The sequence below is a fragment of the Cervus elaphus genome, chromosome 20 (assembly GCF_910594005.1).
Source record: "Cervus elaphus chromosome 20, mCerEla1.1, whole genome shotgun sequence".
NCBI classification, from domain to species: Eukaryota; Metazoa; Chordata; class Mammalia; order Artiodactyla; family Cervidae; genus Cervus; species Cervus elaphus.
Window position 1 is genome coordinate 66,922,411 of NC_057834.1, and position 8,590 is coordinate 66,931,000.

Sequence of the window (8,590 nt, forward strand, 5' to 3'; positions counted from 1 at the left end):
TATCATTTATTTTTCACAGGTCCTTCCTTAGGTCTTGGGTTAGTCCATACCTGAGATTTACGCAGTCCAGGAAAAATAAGAGCAATCCCTGGCTCTCTGTTTATGGCCATCACAACTGCCATTGCCTTTTGTCTGATCATATCTTTGAAAAGTGTCCAACTCTGTAGGTAGCATCCTTTCTTAAGAACCAAGTGTTGTTAGGAATTTTGGCCAGGCTCTGTTTGCCTCCATTTCCATAGGAACTCATTCAATGTCCTAGATCTTGTCCTTTTTATGATGCTGCCGAAACTGTAATTCAGATTGGGACTTGAACCCAGCCAAAACCAAGATTGGGACTTTAATACATGGTCTTATAACTGAGATCACATACCTGGTATTAAGAACTAATGAAGCTCAGGTTCTTGATGTCTCAGTTTATGAAGAATTCAGTGAGAGAAAAAATGATAGGTAACAAATGAATTTGAAGTTGTTGATATTTCTCCAAGCAATCTTGATTCCAGCTTGTGATTCATCCAGAAGAAATAGCAACAACTTCAGATATGCAGATGATACCACTCTAATGGCAGAAAATGAAGAAGAACTAAAAAACTTATTAATGAAGTGAAAGACAAGAGTGAAAAAGTTGGCTTGAAACTCAACATTCAGAAAACAAAGATCATGGTATCTGGTCCCATCACTTCATGGCAAATACAAGGGGAAAAAATGGAAGCAGTTATAGATTTTCTTTTCCTGGGCTCCAAAATCACTGTAGACTGTGCTGCAGCCATGAAATTAAAAGACACTTGCTCCTTGGAAGAAATGCTATGACAACCTCATAGAGTCAGACACGACTTAGCAACTGAACAACAGCAACAAGAATTGAAGTTATTTAGAGAAAAACATACTCCATAGACAGAAGAAGACTAGAGTGGCCCTAGGATATAGGGTTGTGAATTTTTATAGGGGTGGATAATTTCATAAGCTAATAAATTGGAGGAGCAGTCCAATTATTTTGGGGGAAGGGGTGGGGATTTCCATGAATTGGGCCACTTTTTGACCTTTCATGGTTGGCCTCAGAATTGTCATGGTGCTGGTGGGTGTCTCATTTAGCTCGCTGATGTATTACAATGAGTGTATAATGAGTTCAAGGTCTACTGGAAGTTGATTTCTCCTCCTCCTCCTTCTCCATCTTATACCTATTTGATTCTGATCAGTTATGTCATGTCCTCAGGCTATGTCAGTGGCTGTCGGTAAAGACTCCGCCTGTAGTGTGGGAGACCTGGGTTCAGTCCCTGGTTGGGAAGATCCCCTGGAGGAGGACATGGCAACCCACTGGAGAATCCCCCTGGACGGAGGAGCCTGGCAGGCTGCAGTCCATGGGATTGCAAAGAGTTGAACATGACCCAATGATTAAGCACACAGGCTGTGTCATTCTTTTGAAGGTTGTGCCCTGCCCCCTCCTATTTCACTATGAATAAGTAGGCCAGTATTTGCCACTCCACAAAACCCACCTTCATCCATCTCCTCAGTCTCTGGGAGTCAAGCTATCATGAGACTTTGAACTACCACCCTGCTTAATTCTCAAGGCGACGTGCATGCTAAGTTGCTTCAGTCCTGTCTGACTCTTTGTGACCGTATGGACTGTAGCCCGCCAGGCTCCTCTGTCCATGAGATTTTTCAGGCAAGAATACTGGAGTGGGTTGGCATTTCCTTCTCCGGGGGATCTTTTCCACCCAGGGATTGAACTTGCGTCTCTTATAGCTCCTGCATTAGCAGGCATGTTCTGTAACTAGCACCATCTGGGAACAGATTCAAGCCTACAGCATTCACCATATCCTACACTGGGCAATGTAGTCCTTATCTTCTTAAGGCCTAAGGCTCCAAACTAGTGATCCAAGGATTGAATTTGACTCACAGATGGTTTCTTCTCCAATTGCTACCATCTCCGTCACTCCCTTTTGATTTTCAACAACACAACTGAGCATCTATGTCATCGTTCTTTCACTGTTGCTTTTCCTACATTTGTAGTTCACTGTGCAACTCCAAAAATCAGATTGTCTAAGTTTAAATTCAAGTTTTATCACCCATTAGTTGTATGGCTTTGTCAAGTTATTTAGCCTTTCTTTATTTCAGTTCCCCTACCTTTAAATTGCAAATAAAAGACCAATATCCTAAAGGTGTTTTAAGTATTAACTGAATTAGTGTATATGTGTCACTTAGAACCATACTTAGCACATCGTAAATGCTTTGTAGGTGTTTTTATTTTATATTAGTATTCATTATGCTTTCTTTATTATTACTGACCTGACTTTTATAAACATTTGAATGAGATCAGTGAACCAGATCTTTCCACATAAAGTTCTTAGTGGGAGTTTTCATCAAAGTAGTTCTACTTTCAGCTACGTTCTACCAACATTTTTGGCCTTTAACAGCAACAAAAATGTTTAACTAGCTCCTTAGCAGTGAACAGTAAGGTCTGTTGGACTTTTTAGTGGGAGGAGGTGTGAGAAGAATCATCTTTCATTACTTTGATATGAGATTAGTATAATTAAAAAAAAAATCACCCTATCACATTTTAGCAGACCAAAAAAATGTACCCGGTTTCTAACTCTAAAGTCTGCACAGATTTCCTCACTCTGTTCCTTATGCATCACCAAAAAAATGTTTCTACTACATTGAGAAATTAGCTAAAATTTTCCCCCATCTGTTTCTTAAGATTAATTGTGGCTTTTCATTCTGTATCACTTGTAACACAAGGTAATTTGACTAGCTTCTTCAAGTCTCAGGCTTACCTTGTTAGCTGGCTTGTCAATCATTCATTTTCTGTGGTGAGTCAAAAATATTTTTCACTTGGTGAATAAAATTTGGATATTTCATTTTATTGAACCATTTCAAGTTTCTAGAGTTGAATTGCTGATGTCTTGAGATTCTTTGCACCTGCTTAATTTTGAAATATGACCTTTACACTGCTTTGAAAGTCAAACTTCTAATGGGGAAGATTTTATTTTAATGTACATATTGGCATGTTTCATAGGTTCGTAAGCTCTTTCTTTAATGTGCAGAGAATGAAAATAAGTGATTATTTGACAGCCTGTCAGTCAGAGTTTCATTACCTATGTACAACCATGTTCCTTAGGTAGAAATGGGAGCCAGGAGCAGCTGGATTTTTACTTATTGCTGTGACACTTTGTACATATTTAAAAGGCGCCGTGATTGTGGATATAAAAATAGGGTACTTATAGAGACCAGGAGATCTAATTTCAGAAACTGCCTGAATGATCCTGTGATGAAATGGGCAGATCTAACCTAACTTCTTGTTGCCTTATCTTTTGAGTAAATAAATCCCTGCTGCTATCCAGGGGAGTGAGGAAGGGCCTTTCTAACAGACTGTACCTTTTTCATTTGCACTGTTGTCCTTATGCAGCTTACTTCAGGAATGTGGAGACATGTTGGGGAGGTGGTGAGGAAATGGGGAAATCAGAGAAAGGGAACCATTTTTTAATGTACTTCAGAATGAAAACTCCAGTGGGATATGTCAGAGAACACATTGTCATTCATGGTGTTTGTAGTTGCTAGCTGTGTCTGACTCTCTGTGTCCCCATGGACTGCAGTACGCCAGGCTTCCCTTTCCTTCACTACCTCCTGGAATTTGTTCAGACTCAAGTCCATTGAGTCAGTGATGCCATCCAACCATCTCATTCTCGGTCACCTCCCTTCTTCTTCTGTCCTGAATCCTTCCTACATCAGGGGCTTTTCCAGCAAGCTGGCTCTTAATATCAGGTGACCAAAGTATTGGAACTTTAGCTTCAGCATCAGTCCTTCCAATGAATATTCAGGATTGATTTTCTTTAGGATTGACTGGTTTGATCTCCTCACAGTCCAAGAGACTCTCAAGAGTCTTCCCTTGAAAGGACACATATAGTTGCTAACTAGCCAGGCCTAGAGACTAAGAAGGTCAAAAGAAAAGAAAAAAACACATTAATTATGATAGATGTGACTTTTTTACTAAATTGTTATAGTTTAGATGACCAAAATTAGTACACTTTTAACTTGTGGTTGAAAATAGAGATTGAGGTTATTCAAAGGCTTAGTGATTTTTCTCCTTAGGTTATTTCTAAGTGTACCCACCACTTCATAAGAATCAGATGAACTTTCACCTTTAGTTTTGGCATCAACCATCTAATTTAATTTACAGATATTGCCTGCAATGGATTGAATGTTTGTATCCCCCTAAAATTAATATGTTGAGATCCTAACCTCCCCACCTCAATGGGGGATTTTAGGATAGGATTAGGTTATAAGAGCAGAGACTAAATGCATGAGATTAATGTCCTTATCCAAGAGACCTAGAGAGATCCCTCACCCCTCCTTCATGAGAGGTTATAGTTAGCAAGTGCTAAGAACCAGAAATGAATCAGAAATTGGGTTTATACCAGCCACTGAATCTGCTAATGCCTTGATCTTGGACTTCCCAGTCTCCAGAATTGCAAGAAATAAATTTCTGTTGTTTATAAACCACCAGTTTATGGCATTTGGTTATGGCAGCCCAAACAGACTAAAACATTGCCAAAGAGCTAGTCTTTCCTCCAACATGATGTATTTATAGTAATAAGAATAGCAGGTTCTGAATTATTTTATATTACTAACTTCCTGATCTTATGTGTTTACTTAAGTTTTCTAAGCCTCAGATTTCTTATTGTATTTAAAATGGGGTTAATAATTTTACTTTGCTGTCAATCAATTATTAGTAAACCTGTGTGGGAAAAAAGCTTGCAAAATATACTGTACTTGAATCATTCATCAAGCAGTGTCTTGAGAAGGGGTCAATTGAGTTACATATGAATGAGTTTAATTTAATTTATAGTGATTAGGGAATGATTTTATTTTAACCCTCAGATTTTGAGATCTTTAGCCATCAGAGACTGCTGAAACCTACATTTTAATTAGTCTTAGTCAGGCATGAGAAAGGACAGAATTATCAAAAGAAGTGTCTCACCTAATCTGTAACAGTTCTCTTGAGGTTGAAACTGTGGCCTTGGGTAGATTTCTCCAGTTGCCCAGCCGGGCATTGTGCACAGGAAGACTTGCCATTAGTGACAATGACATCAGCGCTTGTGGAGTCAAAGCAAGCCACCGGGAAAGAGCGGCACATGTTATCTTTTCTCTTTAAGCAGTTCCCTCTCTGAATGAGAAAAATATGCCTGCCTGCTGTTTCTTGTAGAAATTTTTTTTCCCTTAAAGACCAAAGAGTTTTCTACAGACAGGGTGGAAATTGGCATGGTGCACAGTCTCTTGGGGAGCACCACCTCTCATCTATGATTGTTACTTGGACTGAAGTCTGTTAAGGACACAGGATGTGTTTTAGCTTGGGTGTCTGGGGGCTGCAGTTCTCACACGGGAATAAATCACCGACCTTATGGTAACATGTTATTTGAAAATATATATTTTACAATGCACCAGCAGAAATATAAAACTCAACCTCACAATAGGAGCATAGAGATTGGGCTTTTTCACTCTCTCAGTGACTTTATTTAGAGAAGGATTATCTTCTCTTTGTTTCAAACTGCAGTGATTTCGGCAAACATGCAGCTTCTGGAGGTTGAAACAGAGAAAGAGAATTGGGAGGGAGAGGCACGTTGAGCTGACATGTGGTGTTATTGAACAGATTTAAAGGTATTTTAATCATAGGCCTTCAATGCTATTTTAGAATATGTGTGTTGCTTCCTAGCATGTTTCCTCCCTTTTGCTCCAGCTGCTGAGAAACAGGCAAACCAACACAGTGGATTTAAAGTGAAAGTGTTAGTGTCTCAGTGTGTCCAACTCTGCAGCCCCATGGACTGTAGCCTGTCAGGCGTCTCTGTCCATGGGATTCTCCAGGCTAGAATACCGGAGTGGGTTGCCATTTCCTCCTCCAGGGGATCTTCTCCAGGGATTGAACCCAGGTCTCCTTCATTGTAGGTGAATTCTTTACCATCTGAGCCACCAAGGAAGCCCATAGGATATTTAAAGACCCTGCATTTTTGATCCCAGATGCTAATGATAAAAAATGCAGGATTCTTAAATACACTGCCTGGTGACTCAGTGGTTAAGAGTCAGTCAATGCAGGAGGCATAAGAGTTGTGGGTTCAATCCCTGAGTTGGGAAGATCCCCTGGAAAAAGGCATGGCAACCCACTCCAGTATTCTTGCCTGGAGAATCCCATGGACAGAGGAGCCTGGCTGGCTATGGTCCATCAGTTCAGTTCAGTCCAATTACCCAGTCGTGTCTGACTCTTTGCAACCCCATGGACTGTGGCATGCCAGGCCTCCATGTCCATCACTAACTCTTTGAGCTTCCTCAAACTCATTCCTTTGAGGGGTGATGCCATCCAACCATCTCATTCTCTGTTGTCCCCTTCTCATACCTTCAATCTTTCCTAGCGTCAGGGTCTTTTCCAGTGAGTCAGCTCTCTGCATCAGGTGGCCAAAGTATTGGAGCTTTAGCTTCAGCATCAGTCCTTCCAATGAATATTCAAGACTGATTTCCTTTAGGATGGACTGGTTGGATCTCCTTGCAGTCCAAGGGACTCTCAAGAGTCTTCTCCAATACCACAGTTCAAAAGCATCAATTCTTTGGTGCTCAGCCTTATTTATGGTCCAACTCTCACATCCACACATGGCTACTGGAAAAAGTGTAGCTTTGACTAGACAGATCTTTGTCTGCAAAGCACATTCTCTGCTTTTTAATATGCTGTCTAGGTTGGTCATAACTTTTCTTTCAAGGAGCAAGTGTCTTTTAATTTCATGGCTGTAGTCACCATCTGCAGTGATTTTGGAGCCCAAGAAAATAAAGTCTCTCACTGTTTCCATTGCTTCCATCTATTTGCTATGAAGTGATGGGACCAGATGCCATGATCTTAGTTTTGTGAACGTTGAGTTTTAAGCCAGCTTTTTCATTCTCCTCTTTCACTTTCATCAAGAAGCTCTTCAGTTCCTCTTTGCTTTATGCCATAAGTGTGGTGTCATCCGCATATCTGAGGTTATTGATATTTCTCCTGGCAAGCTTGATTCTAGCTTGTGGCTACAGTCCATAGGGTCACAAAGAATCAGACAAAACTAAAGTGACTTATCATGCACACACACTAAGAAGGAGTAAGTTTGCAAAACCATGTTTCTAGAAGAGTGCCCCAGTGATTAGAGAGCTCCATCTCTGCAAAAGGGAGGAAAGCCCTCTGTCTTTATGTTAATTGAGCTTCAGAAGTCCGTGACAAGTAGCTCCCTGCTCAGATTCAGCTCATTGATTTGCCACTGACATTTTCCCCCTGAAATATGCCTTTCTATTCATGCCATCCTGGTTTCTAGTCTACCCAGTAATTTGTGCAAAAGAGAAATATCAGACATGCCTGGTTAAGAATCTCTACTGACATTTTGCAGAACAGAACAGATTGGACCTATCTTCTTTCAGTTTAAAGTGTTTGAACCTTCCTAACAGTTGTGATACAATATTTATTCTTAATCAGCAACTGATTTCATGAGTCTGATGCCATGCAATGTATGTGACTGTGTTTTATTTTATTTTTTTTGGTGACTGTGTATTAAACCATGAAAAGCTGCCTGTGTTATGGAGCAGAACTTCAATAGGAGGCAATCAAGGGTTATCTGAGAAAGAGGAGCTTTGGGATCATGGAATGGATCACACTCTATTCTAAGAATATGATAAAATGGCTTAGGAGGAGGCCAAGGCTTTCCATTTCCAGGAAGGCCAGTCAAACTCACAGGCAGAAGGAATACTTTGAGAGTTTTATCTAGTGATAGTGGTGGTTGTGGCACAGGGAATTCAGAATTAGTGCAACAAAAGAGTTGTGGGAGGTTGGTTAGGAAAGAGCATTTGTGTGTGACTATCACAGGACATTGGAGAAGGAAATGGCATCCCACTCCAGTACTCTTGCCTGGAAAATCCCATGGACAGAGAAGCCTGGTAGGCTACAGTCCATGGGATTGCTAAGAGTCAGACACGACTGAGCGTCTTCGCTTTCACTTTTCACTTTCATGCGTTGGAGAAGGAAATGGCAACCCACTCCAGTGTTCTTGCCTGGAGAATCCGAGGGACAGAGGAGTCTGGTGGGCTGCCGTCTATGGGGTCGCACAGAGTCGGACACGACTGAATCGACTTAGCAGCATCATAGGACATGGGCTTCCCTGGTGGCTCAGTCATAAAGAATTCTCCTGAAATGTAGAAGACGCAGGAGATGTGGGTTTGATCCTTGGGCCGGGAAGCTCTCTTGAAGGAGAAAAAGGCAATCCACTCCAGTGTTCTTGCCTGGAAAATCCCATGGGCAAAAGTCATTGGTGGGCTTCAATCCACAGGGTTGCAAAGAGTTGGACACGACTGAAGTGACTGAGCACATCATAGGATGTTAAATACATTTCACCAACTTCTGCTTGTTTTCATGTTACATTAAGGAGCCGCAGGGAAGGGTTTGGGTAATGCACCTTTGGAGTGTGTGTATAGAATCACCTTGGGAGCTTATTAAAAATGCAAAGTCCTGTTTGCATCCTCCAGACTTTCTGGTTCAGAAGGTTGAGTGTGGAGCCAAGGAATTTGCATTTGATGATCATTGCCGGTCATTCTG